The sequence below is a fragment of the Triturus cristatus genome, chromosome 1_2 (assembly GCF_964204655.1).
Source record: "Triturus cristatus chromosome 1_2, aTriCri1.1, whole genome shotgun sequence".
Lineage (NCBI taxonomy): Eukaryota > Metazoa > Chordata > Amphibia > Caudata > Salamandridae > Triturus > Triturus cristatus.
Window position 1 is genome coordinate 1,168,777,061 of NC_140580.1, and position 17,621 is coordinate 1,168,794,681.

The 17,621-nt window shown below is 47.5% G+C and overlaps 1 protein-coding gene across 3 annotated transcripts in view; it reads left to right on the forward strand.

The window, feature by feature from the left end:
• The first annotated feature begins 273 nt into the window (after nucleotides 1-273).
• The window catches only part of LOC146868938 (uncharacterized), a 161,223-nt gene continuing 143,875 nt past the window's right edge, over nucleotides 274-17,621 (forward strand). For all 3 annotated transcript variants that reach the window (XM_085614006.1, XM_085614005.1, XM_085614007.1), the window contains exon 1: nucleotides 274-1,313. The gene's annotated coding sequence lies outside the window, so the exon portion shown is untranslated. The remainder of the gene's footprint in view (nucleotides 1,314-17,621) is intronic.

A 17,621-nucleotide genomic window follows, 5' to 3' on the forward strand; every position in this document is an offset into this window, starting at 1 on the left:
GATGTGACGAGGGCGTGTTACCGTTTCTGGAAGTGTTTGATGTAGTCACAGTAATTACAGACGCGAAGCCGGGAGGGTTTGGAATGGGAGGGTGAGGGGGGGGGGGGGGGGGGGGGGGGAGGGAGAGGGGGGGGGGGTGGTGCTGGCAGAGACCCAGACCAGGCGGCCGCACCTGCAGGAATACTGGACTGCTTCCTGTCCCCAACCCTCCTGCAACCATGACACCACACCACACAACACAACAGCCGCACCCCGGGCCTCCGGAGGCCGGCCACTGGGCCACTCTCACCTGAGAGGGCTCCGGGAGCAGGGCGGCGGGCACCTGGGCGCCACTGGCACCCTATCCACACAGGACATCACATCACATACCACCACAGGACACACTGCGACACAACACTCCCTGCTGCAAGGCAACCCACCATCGCACGACAATGCACAGCGGCTCATAACAACACACGCCACTATGTCATAACACAGCACAGCATCCCAACACACAACACAGCGCTCCAAACAACACACCACACCACATGATACAACACAACATCTCACTACAACACCACACATTCCCATGACACAGGACAGCATCTCATAACAAAACAATACATCACATGATACAACATAGTATTTCATACCAACGCCACACTATCACATGATACAACACAATATCTCATAACACTACCACACATCAATCCAAGACACAACACACCATCCCATAACATCACATCATCCCATGACACAACAGAGCATCTCATAACAACACTACAAACCGCTCTATAATACAGCACAACACATAATTCTGTAACACAATACCACACATCACCCCAAGACAAAGCAACACACCATCTCCACAACAACACATACCACCCTTTCACGCAAAGCACAATCCTGTCTTATACCATTATCCAGCACCTGATCCCACCACCCAATGCCACGCACCATCCCATAACACAACGCAACGCACCATCCCAAACTCAATGCAACACGTCAAAACATAGTAGAACACCATATTACACAAACCGCTCCTGTAACACAACACAACCTGCCATAAGAGCAAATAACATCCGAAAAAACCCGACAGTGCAACAGCCCATAGCACAGTGCACCACCACAAGGCACTCTCGCGTGACAAAACACAATACACACGTCTACAACCCAGAACAGTCTTTAACCGCACAGGAATACACAAGGAACCCAAGAAACAGGACCCCACCTGTGGAGACACGATGAAAGGTTTCAAGAGAAAGGGCAAGGCTCGGACCCCGGTGCCCTCTGTGCCCGCGGTGGGGGCTCTGGAGCAGGTGCCAAGGAGGAAGGTAGGTGACCCTGAGCACTGCTGGGCTGGCACAGCGCTGTGTGCGTAGTTCAAGAAGTGCTGCATGTTAGTAAGAACTCTGCCCTGACTTACAGAACTCTCTGCACTCTGCATACCATCCTCCAGAACTCTATGCACTGTGTATGCCTTCTTCCAGAACTCTGTGCCCTCTGCATACCTGCTTTCAGAACTCTGTGCCATCTGCATACCTGCTTCCAGAACTCTGTGCCCTCTTCATACCTGCTTTCAGAACTCTGTGCCCTGTGCATACCTGCTTCCAGAACTCTGTGCCCTCTGCATACCTGCTTTCAGAACTCTGTGCCCTCTGCATACCTGCTTCCAGAACTCTGTGCCCTCTGCATACTTGCTTTCAGAACTCTGTGCCCTCTGCATACCTGCTTCCAGAACTCTGTACCATCTGCATACCTGCTTTCAGAACTCTGTGCCCTGTGCATACCTGCTTCCAGAACTATGTGCCCTCTGCATACCTGCTTCCAGAACTCTGTACCATCTGCATACCTGCTTTCAGAACTCTGTGCCCTCTCCATACCTGCTTCCAGAACGCTGTGCCCTCTGCATACCTGCTTCCAGAACTCTGTGCCCTCTGCATACCTGCTTTCAGAACTCTGTGCCCTCTGCATACCTGCTTCCAGAACTCTGTACCATCTGCATACCTGCTTTCAGAACTCTGTGCCCTGTGCATACCTGCTTCCAGAACTCTGTGCCCTCTGCATACCTGCTTCCAGAACTCTGTGCCCTCGGAATACCTTCTTCCAGAACTCTGTGCCCTCTGCATACCTGCTTCCAGAACTATGTGCCCTCTGCATACCTGCTTCCAGAACTCTGTACCATCTGCATACCTGCTTTCAGAACTCTGTGCCCTCTCCATACCTGCTTCCAGAACTCTGTGCCATCTGCATACCTGCTTCCAGAACTCTGTGCCCTCTGCATACCTGCTTCCAGAACGCTGTGCCCTCTGCATACCTGCTTTCAGAACTCTGTGCCCTCTGCATACCTGCTTCCAGAACTCCGTGCCATCTGCATACCTGCTTCCAGAACTCTGTGCCCTCTGCATACCTGCTAACAGAACGCTGTGCCCTCTGCATACCTGCTTCCAGAACTCTGTGAACTCTGCATACCTGCTTCCAGAACTCTGTGCTCTCTGCATACCTGCTTCCAGAACTCTGTGCCCTCTGCATACCTGCTTCCAGAACTCTGTGTCATCTGCATACCTGCTTCCAGAACTCTCTGCACTCTGCATACCATCCTCCAGAACTCTGTGCACTGTGTATGCCTTCTTCCAGAACTCTGTGCCCTCTGCATACCTGCTTCCAGAACTCTGTGCCCTCTGCATACCTGCTTCCAGAACTCTGTGCACTCTGCATACCTGCTTCCAGAACTCTGTGCCCTCTGCATACCTGCTTACAGATCTCTGTGCCATCTGCATACCTGCTTACAGAACTCTCTGCACTCTGCATACCATCCTCCAGAACTCTGTGCACTGTGTATGCCTTCTTCCAGAACTCTGTGCCCTCTGCATACCTGCTTTCAGAAATCTATGCCATCTGCATACCTGCTTCCAGAACTCTGTGCCCTCTGCATACCTGCTTCCAGAACTCTGTGCCCTCTGCATACCTGCTTTGAGAACTATGTGCCCTCTGCATACCTGCTTCCAGAACTCTGTGCCCTCTGCATACCTGCTTCCAGAACTCTTTGCCCTCTGCATACCTGCTTCCAGAACTCTGTACCATCTGCATACCTGCTTTCAGAACTCTGTGCCCTCTGCATACCTGCTTCCAGAACTCTGTGCCCTCTGCATACCTGCTTCCAGAACTCTGTGCCCTATGCATACCTGATTCCAGATCTCTGTGCCCTCTGCATACCTGCTTCCAGAACTCTGTGCCCTCTGTATACCTGCTTACAGAACTCTGTGCCCTCTGCATACCTGCTTCCAGAACTCTGTGCCCTCTGCATACCTTCTTCCAGAACTCTGTGCCCTCTGCATACCTTCTTCCAGAACTCTGTGCACTCTGCATACCTGCTTCCAGAACTCTGTGCCCTCTGCATACCTGCTTCCAGAACTCTATGCCCTCTGCATACCTGCTTCCAGAACTCTGTGCCCTCTGCATACCTTCTTCCAGAACTCTTTGCCCTCTGCATACCTGCTTCCAGAACTCTGTGCCCTCTGCATACCTGCTTCCAGAACTCTGTGCCCTCTGCAGACCTGCTTCCAGAACTCTGTGCCCTCGGAATACCTTCTTCCAGAACTCTGTGCCCTCTGCATACCTGCTTCCAGAACTATGTGCCCTCTGCATACCTTCTTCCAGAACTCTGTGCCCTCTGCATACCTGCTTCCAGAACTATGTGCCCTCTGCATATCATCTTCCAGAACTCTGTGCCCTCTGCATACCTGCTTCCAGAACTCTGTGCACTCTGTATACCTTCTTCCAGAAATCTGTGCACTCTGCAAACCTTCTTCCAGAACTCAGTGCCCTCTGCATACATGCTTCCAGAACTCTGTGCACTCTGTATACCTTCTTCCAGAACTCTGTGCACTCTGCAAACCTTCTTCCAGAACTCTGTGCACTCTGCATACCTTCTTCCAGAACTCTGTGCACTCTGCATACCTTCTTCCAGAACTCTGTGCACTCTGTAGACCTTCTTCCAGAACTCTGTGCACTCTGCAAACCTTCTTCCAGAACTCTGTGTCCTCTGCATACCTGCTTCCAGAACGCTGTGCACTCTGTAGACATTCTTCCAGAACTCTGTGCACTCTGTAGACCTTCTTCCAGAACTCTGTGCCCTTGGAATACCTTCTTCCAGAACTCTGTGCACTCTGCAAACCTTCTTCCAGAACTCTGTGCCCTCTGCATACCTGCTTCCAGAACTATGTGCCCTCTGCATATCATCTTCCAGAACTCTGTGCCCTCTGCATACCTGCTTCCAGAACTCTGTGCACTCTGTATACCTTCTTCCAGAAATCTGTGCACTCTGCAAACCTTCTTCCAGAACTCAGTGCCCTCTGCATACATGCTTCCAGAACTCTGTGCACTCTGTATACCTTCTTCCAGAACTCTGTGCACTCTGCAAACCTTCTTCCAGAACTCTGTGCACTCTGCATACCTTCTTCCAGAACTCTGTGCACTCTGCATACCTTCTTCCAGAACTCTGTGCACTCTGTAGACCTTCTTCCAGAACTCTGTGCACTCTGCAAACCTTCTTCCAGAACTCTGTGTCCTCTGCATACCTGCTTCCAGAACGCTGTGCACTCTGTAGACATTCTTCCAGAACTCTGTGCACTCTGTAGACCTTCTTCCAGAACTCTGTGCCCTTGGAATACCTTCTTCCAGAACTCTGTGCACTCTGCAAACCTTCTTCCAGGACTCTGTGCCCTCTGCATACATGCTTCCAGAACTCTGTGCACTCTGTATACCTGCTTCCAGAACTCTGTGCCCTCTGCATACCTGCTTACAGAACGCTGTGCCCTCTGCATACCTGCTTCCAGAACTCTGTGAACTCTGCATACCTGCTTCCAGAACTCTGTGCTCTCTGCATACCTGCTTCCAGAACTCTGTGCCCTCTGCATACCTGCTTCCAGAACTCTGTGTCATCTGCATACCTGCTTCCAGAACTCTCTGCACTCTGCATACCATCCTCCAGAACTCTGTGCACTGTGTATGCCTTCTTCCAGAACTCTGTGCCCTCTGCATACCTGCTTCCAGAACTCTGTGCCCTCTGCATACCTGCTTCCAGAACTCTGTGCCCTCTGCATACCTGCTTTGAGAATTCTGTGCCCTCTGCATACCTGCTTCCAGAACTCTGTGCCCTCTGCATACCTGCTTCCAGAACTCTGTGCCCTCTGCATACCTGCTTCCAGAACTCTGTACCATCTGCATACCTGCTTTCAGAACTCTGTGCCCTCTGCATACCTGCTTCCAGAACTCTGTGCCCTCTGCATACCTGCTTCCAGAACTCTGTGCCCTATGCATACCTGATTCCAGAACTCTGTGCCCTCTGCATACCTGCTTCCAGAACTCTGTGCCCTCTGTATACCTGCTTCCAGAACTATGTGCCCTCTGCATACCTTCTTCCAGAACTCTGTGCCCTCTGCATACCTTCTTCCAGAACTCTGTGCACTCTGCATACCTGCTTCCAGAACTCTGTGCCCTCTGCATACCTGCTTCCAGAACTCTGTGCCCTATGCATACCTGCTTCCAGAACTCTGTGCCCTCTGCATACCTTCTTCCAGAACTCTTTGCCCTCTGCATACCTGCTTCCAGAACTCTGTGCCCTCTGCATACCTGCTTACAGATCTCTGTGCCATCTGCATACCTGCTTCCAGAACTCTGTGCCCTCTGCATACCTGCTTCCAGAACTCTGTGCCCTCTGCAGACCTGCTTCCAGAACTCTGTGCCCTCGGAATACCTTCTTCCAGAACTCTGTGCCCTCTGCATACCTGCTTCCAGAACTATGTGCCCTCTGCATACCTTCTTCCAGAACTCTGTGCCCTCTGCATACCTGCTTCCAGAACTATGTGCCCTCTGCATACCATCTTCCAGAACTCTGTGCCCTCTGCATACCTGCTTCCAGAACTCTGTGCACTCTGTATACCTTCTTCCAGAAATCTGTGCACTCTGCAAACCTTCTTCCAAAACTCAGTGCCCTCTGCATACATGCTTCCAGAACTCTGTGCACTCTATATACCTTCTTCCAGAACTCTGTGCACTCTGCAAACCTTCTTCCAGAACTCTGTGCACTCTGCATACCTTCTTCCAGAACTCTGTGCACTCTGTAGACCTTCTTCCAGAACTCTGTGCACCCTGCAAACCTTCTTCCAGAACTCTGTGTCCTCTGCATACCTGCTTCCAGAACGCTGTGCACTCTGTAGACATTCTTCCAGAACTCTGTGCACTCTGTAGACCTTCTTCCAGAACTCTGTGCCCTTGGAATACCTTCTTCCAGAACTCTGTGCACTCTGCAAACCTTCTTCCAGAACTCTGTGCCCTCTGCATACATGCTTCCAGAACTCTGTGCACTCTGTATACCTTCTTCCAGAACTCTCTGCACTCTGCAAACCTTCTTCCAGAACTCTGTGCACTCTGCATACCTTCTTCCAGAACTCTGTGCACTCTGCATACCTTCTTCCAGAACTCTGTGCACTCTGTAGACCTTCTTCCAGAACTCTGTGCACTCTGCAAACCTTCTTCCAGAACTCTGTGCCCTCTGCATACCTGCTTCCAGAACTCTGTGCACTCTGTAGACCTTCTTCCAGAACTCTGTGCACTCTGTAGACCTTCTTCCAGAACTCTGTGCACCCTGTAGACCTTCTTCCAGAACTCTGTGCACTCTGTAGACCTTCTTCCAGAACTCTGTGCACTGTGAATGCCTTCTTCCAGAACTCTGTGCACTCTGTAGACCTTCTTCCAGAACTCTGTGCACTCTGTAGACCTTCTTCCAGAACTCCGTGCACTATGAATGCCTTCTTCCAGAACTCTGTGCACTCTGTAGACCTTCTTCCAGAACTCTGTGCACTATGAATGCCTTCTTCCAGAACTCTGTGCACTCTGTAGACCTTCTTCCAGAACTCTGTGCACTATGAATGCCTTCTTCGAGAACTCTGTGCACTCTGTATACCTTCTTCCAGAACTCTGTGCACTGTGAATGCCTCCTTCCAGAACTCTGTGCACTCTGTATACCTTCTTCCAGAACTCTGTGCACTGTGTATACCTTCTTCCAGAACTCTGTGCACTCTGTAGACCTTCTTCCAGAACTCTATGTACCTTCTTAAAGGATTCTGCACACCTTGTGTTAAAAACTCTGTATACCTTCTTAAAGGACTGTGTGTATCTTCTTAAATCACTCTGCACACCTTTAGAACTCTCTGCACTTTCTTCAAGAGGTGTGCTCAACTTCTCCTATAACTCTGCACTTTCATAAGAGCTATGTACACCTGTAGAAGTCTATGCATTTTTTTCTGTAGTCGTACTTTACTTCTCCAAGAACTCTATAAGCCATATCCAAGTACTCTGCACTCTCTCTAGTAACGATGTGCACATTTTTCATGGATGCTGCACCCTCTTCAAAAGCTCTGTGCAGTTGTTTTCCAGAACACTGTGCACTTTTTTAAGGAACGTGTGGCAGCTTTTCAAAGAACTCATGGGCTTTCTTTTAGAACACTGTACTTTCTTTCAGAATGCTGCACTTTCCTTTAGAATTCAGCATTTTCTTTTAGGGTGCTGCAGTTTCTTTTTCAACACTCCACTTTCTTTTAGAATTCTGCACTTTCTTTTAGAACTCTGACCTTTCTTTTAGACCTCTGCACTTTCTTTTAGAACACCAAACTATATTTTAGAACTCCACACTTTCTTTTAGAACTCTGACCTTTCTTTTAGACCTCTGCACTTTCTTTTAGAACACCAAACTATATTTTAGAACTCCACACTTTCTTTTAGAACTCTGACCTTTCTTTTAGACCTCTGCACTTTCTTTTAGAACACCAAACTTTATTTTAGAACTCTGCACTTTCTTTTATGACGCTGCAATTTCTTTTGACTCCTGCACTTTCTTTTAGAATGCTGCACTTTCCTTCAGAAAACTACACTTTCTTTTAAAATGCTGCACTTTCCTGTAGAACTCAGCACTTTCTTTTAGAACTCTGCGCTTTCTTTTAGAACTCTGCACTTTCTTTTAGATTTCTGCACATTTCTTTAGAACTCTGCACTTTCTTTTAGAACACTGTCCTTTCTTTTAGACCTCTGCACTTTCTTTTAGGACACCAAACTTTATTTTAGAACTCTGCACTTTCCTTTAGAACTCTGCACTTTCTTTTAGAACGCTACCCTTTCTTTTAGACCTTTGCACTTTCTCTTAAAGAAAGTTGTACTTTCCTTTAGAACTCTGCACTTTCTTTTAGAACTCAGCATTTTCTTTTAGACCTTTAAGGAATGAGTAGTGGAACAGCCTTGCTTTACTGTATATTACACCGATACCTGTAGCTAGTGTATGTACACTCTGATACAAAATGCACCAAAACACTACACTTTGCTCGTGAACCCTACTCACTTTGATGCCGAAGTTCTACACTTTGTCCTCGAAGTCCCTGCTTGTTGTGAGGGACTCCGCAGTCCTTTGTTCTGAGGAGTGGAGACCGTTGTGCCCCTTGTTTCTTAGTTCTCGGACTTAGCACACTTTGTTCACGAACACTTTGCACAGTGTGTACAGAAACTTTCAAACCTTGATCAAAACACACTCTGCCGGATCTGTTAAAAGTGTTCAAGTGTGCAAACGTGCTCACATCTCTGTGCACCGGCTTTGAGAATGGTGCACACTTTGTCCGGAGCTGCGTGCTCTTGGGTATTTAACTCTACTCTTTGCTCAGTAGCTTTGCATTTGAATCAGATGTTTTTCTATATTTGATTCCAGAGCTTTGCAGTCTGTGGTCAAGAAACCTGTTGGCCAGTATTTTTTTCACTTTCATCAGGATCAGCTGTGCGATGTGTTCAAGAGACCCACGCACGGATTTAAATAACTCTGTGCTCTCAGGAACTCACTGCCTTTGTTGACAAAGTGCACTTTTCTCTAAACTTCTGGACAACAACGGTTTTGTGCAGGACTTTTAGCATATTTTCCACGGTTGTGTGTACTGGACAGCGCGCTGTCCCAGTGTGTACAACGATAGGTAACACATATGTGTCGAATACTGTGCTAGAGTACGCATCCCAGTGTGTACAGGGATACATAAAGCATATGTGTTGAATACTGTGCTAGAGTATGCATTCCCAGTGTGTATAGCGATAGGTAATGCATATGCGTCGAATACTGTGCAAGAGTACGCAGTCCCAGTGTGTACCGCAATAGATAATGCATGTGTCAAAAACTGTGCTAGAGTACGCCGTCCCAATGTGTACAGTGATAGATATCACATAACTGTTGAATACTGTGCTAGAGTACGCAGTCCCAGTGTGTACAGAGATAGGTAACGCATATGTGTCGAATACTGTGCAAGAGTACGCAGTCCCAGTGTGTACAGAGATAGATAAAGCATATGTGTCAAATACTGTGCTAGAGTACGCGTCCCAGTGTGTACAGAGATACATAAAGCATGTGTGTTGAATACTGTGCTAGAGTACGCAGTCCCAGTGTGTACAGAGATACATAAAGCATGTGTGTTGAATACTGTGCTAGAGTACGCAGTCCCAGTGTGTACAGAGATAGATAAAGCATATGTGTTGAATACTGGGCTAGAGTACGCGTCCCAGTGTGTACAGAGATAGATAAAGCATATGTGTTGAATACTGGGCTAGAGTACGCGTCCCAGTGTGTACAGCGATAGATAAAGCATATGTGTCAAATGCTGTGCTAGAGTACGCGTCCCAGTGTGTACAGAGATACATAAAGCATGCGTTGAATACTGTGCTAGAGTACGCGTCCCAGTGTGTACAGAGATACATAAAGCATATGTGTCAAATACTCTGCTAGAGTACGCGTCCCAGTGTGTACAGAGAAACATAAAGCATGTGTTGAATACTGTGCTAGAGTACGCGTCCCAGTGTGTACAGAGATTCATAAAGCATATGTGTCAAATACTGTGCTAGAGTACGCGTCCCAGTGTGTACAGAGAAACATAAAGCATGTGTTGAATACTGTGCTAGAGTACGCAGTCCCAGTGTGTACAGAGATAGATAAAGCATATGTGTTGAATACTGGGCTAGAGTACGCGTCCCAGTGTGTACAGAGATAGATAAAGCATATGTGTCAAATGCTGTGCTAGAGTACGCGTCCCAGTGTGTACAGAGATACATAAAGCATGCGTTGAATACTGTGCTAGAGTACGCGTCCCAGTGTGTACAGAGATACATAAAGCATATGTGTCAAATACTCTGCTAGAGTACGCGTCCCAGTGTGTACAGAGAAACATAAAGCATGTGTTGAATACTGTGCTAGAGTACGCGTCCCAGTGTGTACAGAGATTCATAAAGCATATGTGTCAAATACTGTGCTAGAGTACGCGTCCCAGTGTGTACAGAGAAACATAAAGCATGTGTTGAATACTGTGCTAGAGTACGCAGTCCCAGTGTGTACAGAGATAGATAGAGCATATGTGTTGAATACTGTGCTAGAGTATGCGTCCCAGTGTTTACAGAGATACATGAATGAATGAATGAATACACATTTATATAGCACATGGCTACCAAAAGGCATCCCAGCGCTTACTCATGGCACCTCATTCAGCAGGCACAACTCAGCGGAAAAGGAAGGTCTTCAACTGTTTCCTAAAACTAAAGTAATTGGAATCCGAGCGAAGGTGCTCAGGCAAGCGATTCCATAGCATAGCAACGTTGTACGAAAATAGACGACCTCCGGAGCGAGCTCGCTTGATCATAGGCACTCTAAGCAAAAATGTGTGCTCAGATCGCAACATCCTATTGGGAACATAGAGTTGGACCAGCGACTGAATCAAAGGTGATCCTTTCCCAGCGATGGCCTAGTGAGCAATGCAAAGGGCCTTAAAGCCTATCCTGGCCTGAACCGGGAGCCAGTGCAGGGCGGCCAATGCTGGTTTAGCTGAACTACGTTTGGGAGTGTTCATAAGTAGGCGGGCCGCACAGTTCTGAACAATTTGTAACCTGTTAAAAGTGCCCAAAGGGGCACCAAGGTACACTGCATTTGCATAGTCTATACACGAAAGTATAAGCGTCTGGACTAACACCCGTCTAGCATCAAAATAAGAAGAGGAATGATCTTCCTTATCATCCTGATCTGTCCATAGCAGCTAGCTGCCACCTTACACGCCTGTTCTTTCAAATCAAGCTTGCAGTCCAGCCAAACTCCTAAGCTCTTAATCTTAGTCTTTGGTACAGGTCGGTGGCATGCCTAGACAGCTAGGCCAAGAAGCTTCAATGCTAGAAGGAACATTATGCCCAAGCAGCATAAGTTCCGTTTTTGCACCATTAAGCTTCAAAAAAGACTTGTCCATCCAGTCCGAAATCTTTCCGAAACAAGATACAAGACCCGATTTTCGTTTTCCTTTCTGGCTTAGAGACACCACAAGCTGTGTGTCATCTGCATAGGTGACAATTTGGATCCCTCAGAGGTACACCAATTCAGCTAAGGAGCTCATGTAGATATTAAACATGGTAGGGCTAAGAGATGATCCCTGGGGGACTCCACATAAAGCATATGTGTTCAATACTGCGCTAGAGTATACATTCCCAGTGTGTACAGCGATAGGTAACGCATATGTGTTGAATACTGTGCTAGAATATGCAGACCCAGTGTGTATGACGATAAGCAATGCATATTTGTCGAATGCTGTGCTAGAGTATACTGTCCCAGTGTGTACAGTGATGGATAACGCGTATGTGTTGAATATTGTGCTAGAGTACGCAGTCCCAGTGTGTACGGCAATAGATAATGCATGTTTGTCGAATACTCAATCAATCAATCAGGTAATTTCAAAGCGTGCTACTCACCTGTGAGGGTCTCAAGGCGCTGGGGGGAAGGGGAGGGTGGGATGCAGCTCCGGGGTCAGCCGAAAAGCCAGATCTTGAGGCTCTTCCTGAAGGTGTGTAGAGTAGGGGAGTGTCTGATGTTGACTGGGAGCTCGTTGAAGGAATTGGCAGCGACGTAGGAGATGGCTCTTCCACCTGCTCTGGTGAATACTGTGCTAGAGTACGCAGTCCCTGTGTGTACAGCGACAGATAATGCATACGCATCGGATACAGTGCTACAGTATGCATTACCATTGTGTACGGCGATAGGTAATGCAAATGTGTCGAATACTGCGCTAGAGTATGCATTCCCAGTGTGTATGGCGATAAGTAATGCCTTTGTGTTGAATACTGCGGGAGAGTAAGCAGTCCCAGTGTGTACAGTGATAGATATCGCATACGTGTTGAATACTGTGCTAGAGCACACAGTCCCAGTGTGTACAGTGACAGATAACACATTTGTCCTGAATACTGTGCTAGAATACTCAGTCCCAGTGTGTACAGCAATGGTAAATGCATATAAATAGATCACTCTGCTGGAGTATGCAGCCCCAGTCTATACAGAGATAGATAGTGCATATGTATAGAATACTGTGCTAGAGTTTGTTCTGTTGGTCTGTGCAGTGCTAGAGTGCACAATGTGGAATATCCAATGCTGGAATATGCAGGTATGGTGCATATGTGAACAGATTACTGCAGACATTGAGTGTGCACATTGAGTGTGCAGTCCCAGTGTGTACAGAGACAAACAATACTCAGAGAATACAGTGCTAGGGTCTATTCTGTTGAAATATGCGGCGCTAGAGTACGCATTGCAGAATATGCAGTGCTGGAATATGCAGGTATGGTGCATAGGCAAACCAATAACTGCAGACATTGAGTAGCAGTCCTAGTGTGTACAGAGATAAACAATACACAAAGAATGCAGTGCTAGAGTCTGTTCCGTAGGAATATGCAGTGCGAGAGGGCACAATGCAGAATATGTAGTGCTGGAATATGCATTTCCAGTGCATAGGTCAACAGACTACTGCAGAGATTGAGTGTGCAGTTCCAGTGTGTACATAGATAGACAATGCAGAGATATGCTCAACAGCGGTGCTGGAACATACAATGCCAGAACATAAAATAGCAGAGAGAGAAGGTATAGACTGTAAAGTGTCTGAGTATGCAGTGTTGGTATATGCAGGTCCTGTGCATACGGCTATGGAGGATGCAGGTATTGAGTATACATTACTAGGGTATGCAGTGCCTGTGCTTACAATAGAGTATACAGGATACAGCAGGATGTGCCAATTTGTGCAGACATGGACAATGCAGAGATAGAGTATACAGGACATGTTTATGCAGCGCTGGGATGTGCAGTGCATAGAGAGAGAACATTCAGTTCCCTGAATGTCTAGTTATAGAGTGGGCAGCCCCAGTGTTTACAGAGATAGAGTATACAGTGCATGGGCATGCAGCGCTGTAATGTGCAGTGCATAGAGAGGGATATGCAGTCCTAGAATGTCCAATGTTAGAGTGGGCATTCCCAGTGTTTACAGAGATGGAGTATACAGTACACAGGTATGCAGTGCTGGAATGTGCAGTGTATAGAGAGACATCATGCAGTTCTAGAATGTCCAGTGTTAGAGTAGGCAGTCCCAGTGTTTACAGGGATGGAGTATACAGTACACAGGTATGCAGTGCTGGAATGTGCAGTGTATAGAGAGACACCATGCAGTTCTAGAATGTCCAGTGTTAGAGTTGGCTGTCCCAGTGTTTACAGGAATGGAGTATACAGTACACATGTATGCAGTGCTGGAATGTGCACTGTGTAGAGAGACACCATGCAGTTCTAGAATGTCCAGTGTTAGAGTAGGCAGGCCCAGTGTTTACAAAGATACAGTATACAGTACACAAGTATGCAGCGTTGGAATGTGCAGTGCATAGAGACAGAACATGCATTTCTAGAATGTCCAGTGTTAGAGTAAGCAGTCCCAGTGTTTACAGAGATGGAGTATACAGTACACAAGTAATCAGTGCCAGCAGGTGCAGTGCATAGAGAGAGAACATGCAGTTCTAGAATGTCCTATGTTATAGTAGACAGCCCCAGTGTTTACAGAAATAGAGTATACAGTACACAGGTATGTCATTTTGGAAAATGCAGTGCATAGAGAGAGACCATGCAGTTCTAGAATGCCTCGTGTTAGAGTAGGCAGTCCCAGTGTTTACAGAGGTGGAGTATACAGTACACAGGTATGCTGCGCTGAAATGTGCAGTGCATAAAGAGAGATCATGCAGTTCTAGAATGTGCAGTGCATAGAGAGGGAAAATGCAGTTCTAGAATGTGCAGTGCATAGAGAGGGAACATGCAGTTCTAGAATGTCCAGTGTTAAAGTAGGCAGCAGCACCAGTGCTTACAGAGATGAAGTATACAGTACACAAGTATGCAGCGCTAGCATGTGCAGTGCATAGAGAGAGACCATGCAGTTCTAGGATGTCCAGTGTTAGAATAGGCAGCAGCACCAGTGCTTAAGGAGATGAAGTATACAGTACATGAGTATGCAGTGCTAGCATGTGCAGTGCATAGAGAGGGAACATGCAGTTCTAGAATGTGCAGTGCATAGAGAGGGAACATGCAGTTCTAGAATGTGCAGTGCATAGAGAGGGAACATGCAGTTCTAGAATGTCCAGTGTTAGAGTAGGCAGCAGCACCAGTGCTTACAGAGATTAAGTATACAGTACACGAGTATGCCGCACTGGAATGTGCAGTGCATAGAGAGAGACCATGCAGTTCTAGGATATCCAGTGTTAGAATAGGCAGCAGCACCAGTGCTTACAGAGATGAAGTATACAGTACACGAGTATGCCGCGCTGGAATGTGCAGTGCATAGAGAGAGACCATGCAGTTCTAGGATATCCAGTGTTAGAATAGGCAGCAGCACCAGTGCTTACAGAGATGAAGTATACAGTACACGAGTATGCCGCGCTGGAATGTGCAGTGCATAGAGAGAGACCATGCAGTTCTAGGATATCCAGTGTTAGAATAGGCAGCAGCACCAGTGCTTACAGAGATGAAGTATACAGTACACGAGTATGCCGCGCTGGAATGTGCAGTGCATAGAGAGAGACCATGCAGATCTAGGATATCCAGTGTTAGAATAGGCAGCAGCACCAGTGCTTACAGAGATGAAGTATACAGTACACGAGTATGCCGCGCTGGAATGTGCAGTGCATAGAGAGAGACCATGCAGATCTAGGATGTCCAGTGTTAGAGTAGGCAGCAGCACCAGTGCTTACAGAGATGAAGTATACCGTACACAAGTATGCCGCGCTGGAATGTGCAGTGCATAGAGAGGGAACATGCAGTTCTAGAATGTGCAGTGCATAGAGAGGGAACATGCAGTTCTAGAATGTGCAGTGCATAGAGAGAGACCATGCAGTTCTAGGATGTCCAGTGTTAGAGTAGGCAGCAGCACCAGTGCTTACAGAGATGAAGTATACAGTACACGAGTATGCCGCGCGGGAATGTGCAGTGCATAGAGAGAGACCATGCAGTTCTAGTATTTCCAGTGTTAGAGTAGGCAGCAGCGCCAGTGAATACAGAGATAGACAATACAAAGATTGAGAAAACATTGGTCGATAGTCGAAAGTTAGAATATCTAGTGCAATGGCATAAAGCACACAGTATGCAGAAATAGAGCATGCATCAAGGTACTGAGCAGGTAGCGGCAAGAAAGAGGAGTTCACCAAGGTACTGAGCAAGTGGCAGCAAGAAAGAGGGGTGCACCGAAGTACTGAGCAACAGGGAGTAAGAAAGAGGCGTGCATCAAGGTACTGTGCAAGTGACAGCAAGAAAGATGGGTGCACCAATGTACGGAGCAAGTGGCAGCAAGAAAGAGGGGTGCATCAAGGTACTGAGCAAGTGGCAGCAAGAAAGAGGGGTGCACCGAAGTACTGAGCAACAGGGAGCAAGAAAGAGGCGTGCATCAAGGTACTGTGCAAGTGGCAGCAAGAAAGATGGGTGCACCAATGTAAGGAGCAAGTGGCAGCAAGAAAGAGGGGTGCATCAATGTACGGAGTAAGTGGCAGAAAGAAAGAGGGGTGCATCAAGGTACTGTGCAAGTGCGCAGCAAGAAAGAGGGGTGCACCAAGGTACAGAGCAAGTGGCAGCAAGAAAGAGGGGTGCATCAAGGTACTGTGCAAGTGCGCAGCAAGAAAGAGGGGTGCACCAAGGTACTGTGCAAGTGGCAGCAAGAAAGATGGGTGCACCAATGTACGGAGCAAGTGGCAGCAAGAAAGAGGGGTGCATCAAGGTACTGAGCAAGTGGCAGCAAGAAAGAGGGGTGCATCAAGGTACTGAGCAAGTGTGCAGCAAGAAAGAGGGGTGCATCAAGGTACTGTGCAAGTGGCAGCAAGAAAGATGGGTGCACCAATGTACGGAGCAAGTGGCAGCAAGAAAGAGGGGTGCATCAAGGTACTGTGCAAGTGTGCAGCAAGAAAGAGGGGTGCAGCAAGGTACGGAGCAAGTGGCAGCAAGAAAGAGGGGTGCATCAAGGTACTGAGCAAGTGGCAGCAAGAAAGATGGGTGCATCAAGGTACTGAGCAAGTGGCAGCAAGAAAGAGGGGTGCATCAAGGTACAGAGCAAGTGTGCAACAAGAAAGAGGGGTGCATCAAGGTACTGTGCAAGTGGCAGCAAGAAAGATGGGTGCACCAATGTACTGTGCAAGTGGCAGCAAGAAAGAGGGGTGCATCAAGGTACTGTGCAAGTGCGCAGCAAGAAAGAGGGGTGCATCAAGGCACCATAGAAGTGGGCGACAAGAAAGCGAGCACTCAGAAGAATACAAGTAGCGATGGTGAACAGGCTTCACTCCCTGCTGGACATCCAAAAAATGAATAGGCCAGTAAATAGAAAGCAAGCATATGTGAGTTACAAACCCAATGGTAAACAATGGATGGAATGCATTCCCAGGGAAGCTTTCAGAATGTCCCCAATATGTCTTAAGCAACCAGACAGCTGCACTGTCCGGTGGGCTTCGAGCTAAACAGGGTCCTCGCCATCTTTGTTAAGATACAAGCTGCCCCATACAAAGGGTTTTAAAAGAACAAACACTTAAAAGTACCAGGCCTTGTACTGAAAACACTGTCACATGCACACGTACAAATTGACCTGCTCTGATACGCACGTGTGCTTGATGGCATAAATGTGTGCGTCCTCAAACATAAACAGATACACTCAATTAAACACATGTACACCCACCCAAACATGTACACTTGAAGACGCTCAAAGACAGGCTCACATACACACGTACTCAGCTGCACACACATACATACACATGCAGAGTGCTTGCACCCCAGACTAACACATCTATACACACACGTATTTATTACATTTATATGGCGCACAGCCACCCGTAGGTATCGCCCCATTTTAGACATACCGATCTAGGAGCAATAATAAAGTATTTTGGCCCACTAGCAAGGTATTTTTAATCACTGCAGCCCACTCCACCACATTTGTTTGCACTACACATAGGCTTCCACATAAGTGCTCCTACGTATTTTCCGCAAGTCGCAGCACGCCCCAGTTCGTAGAGTGCTGGGATGGCCCCTGTGATGAGGCATGTCACCGTGGGGAGACCCTGGTGAGTGAGGCGACTCAAGAAAGAAATCTTTCTTTCCTGGAGGCAATTCCTGATCCCACTGATCAGATGCCCTACCCTTGCCCTTTGACTAGGTCCTTTTACCCGACACCTCGGGTTTCAGTTGTAACACGATAAAGGAGGGCGGACCTAGTTTGAAAAAAAACGTCTGCCTCCCCCATTCTTTTTGATATGTA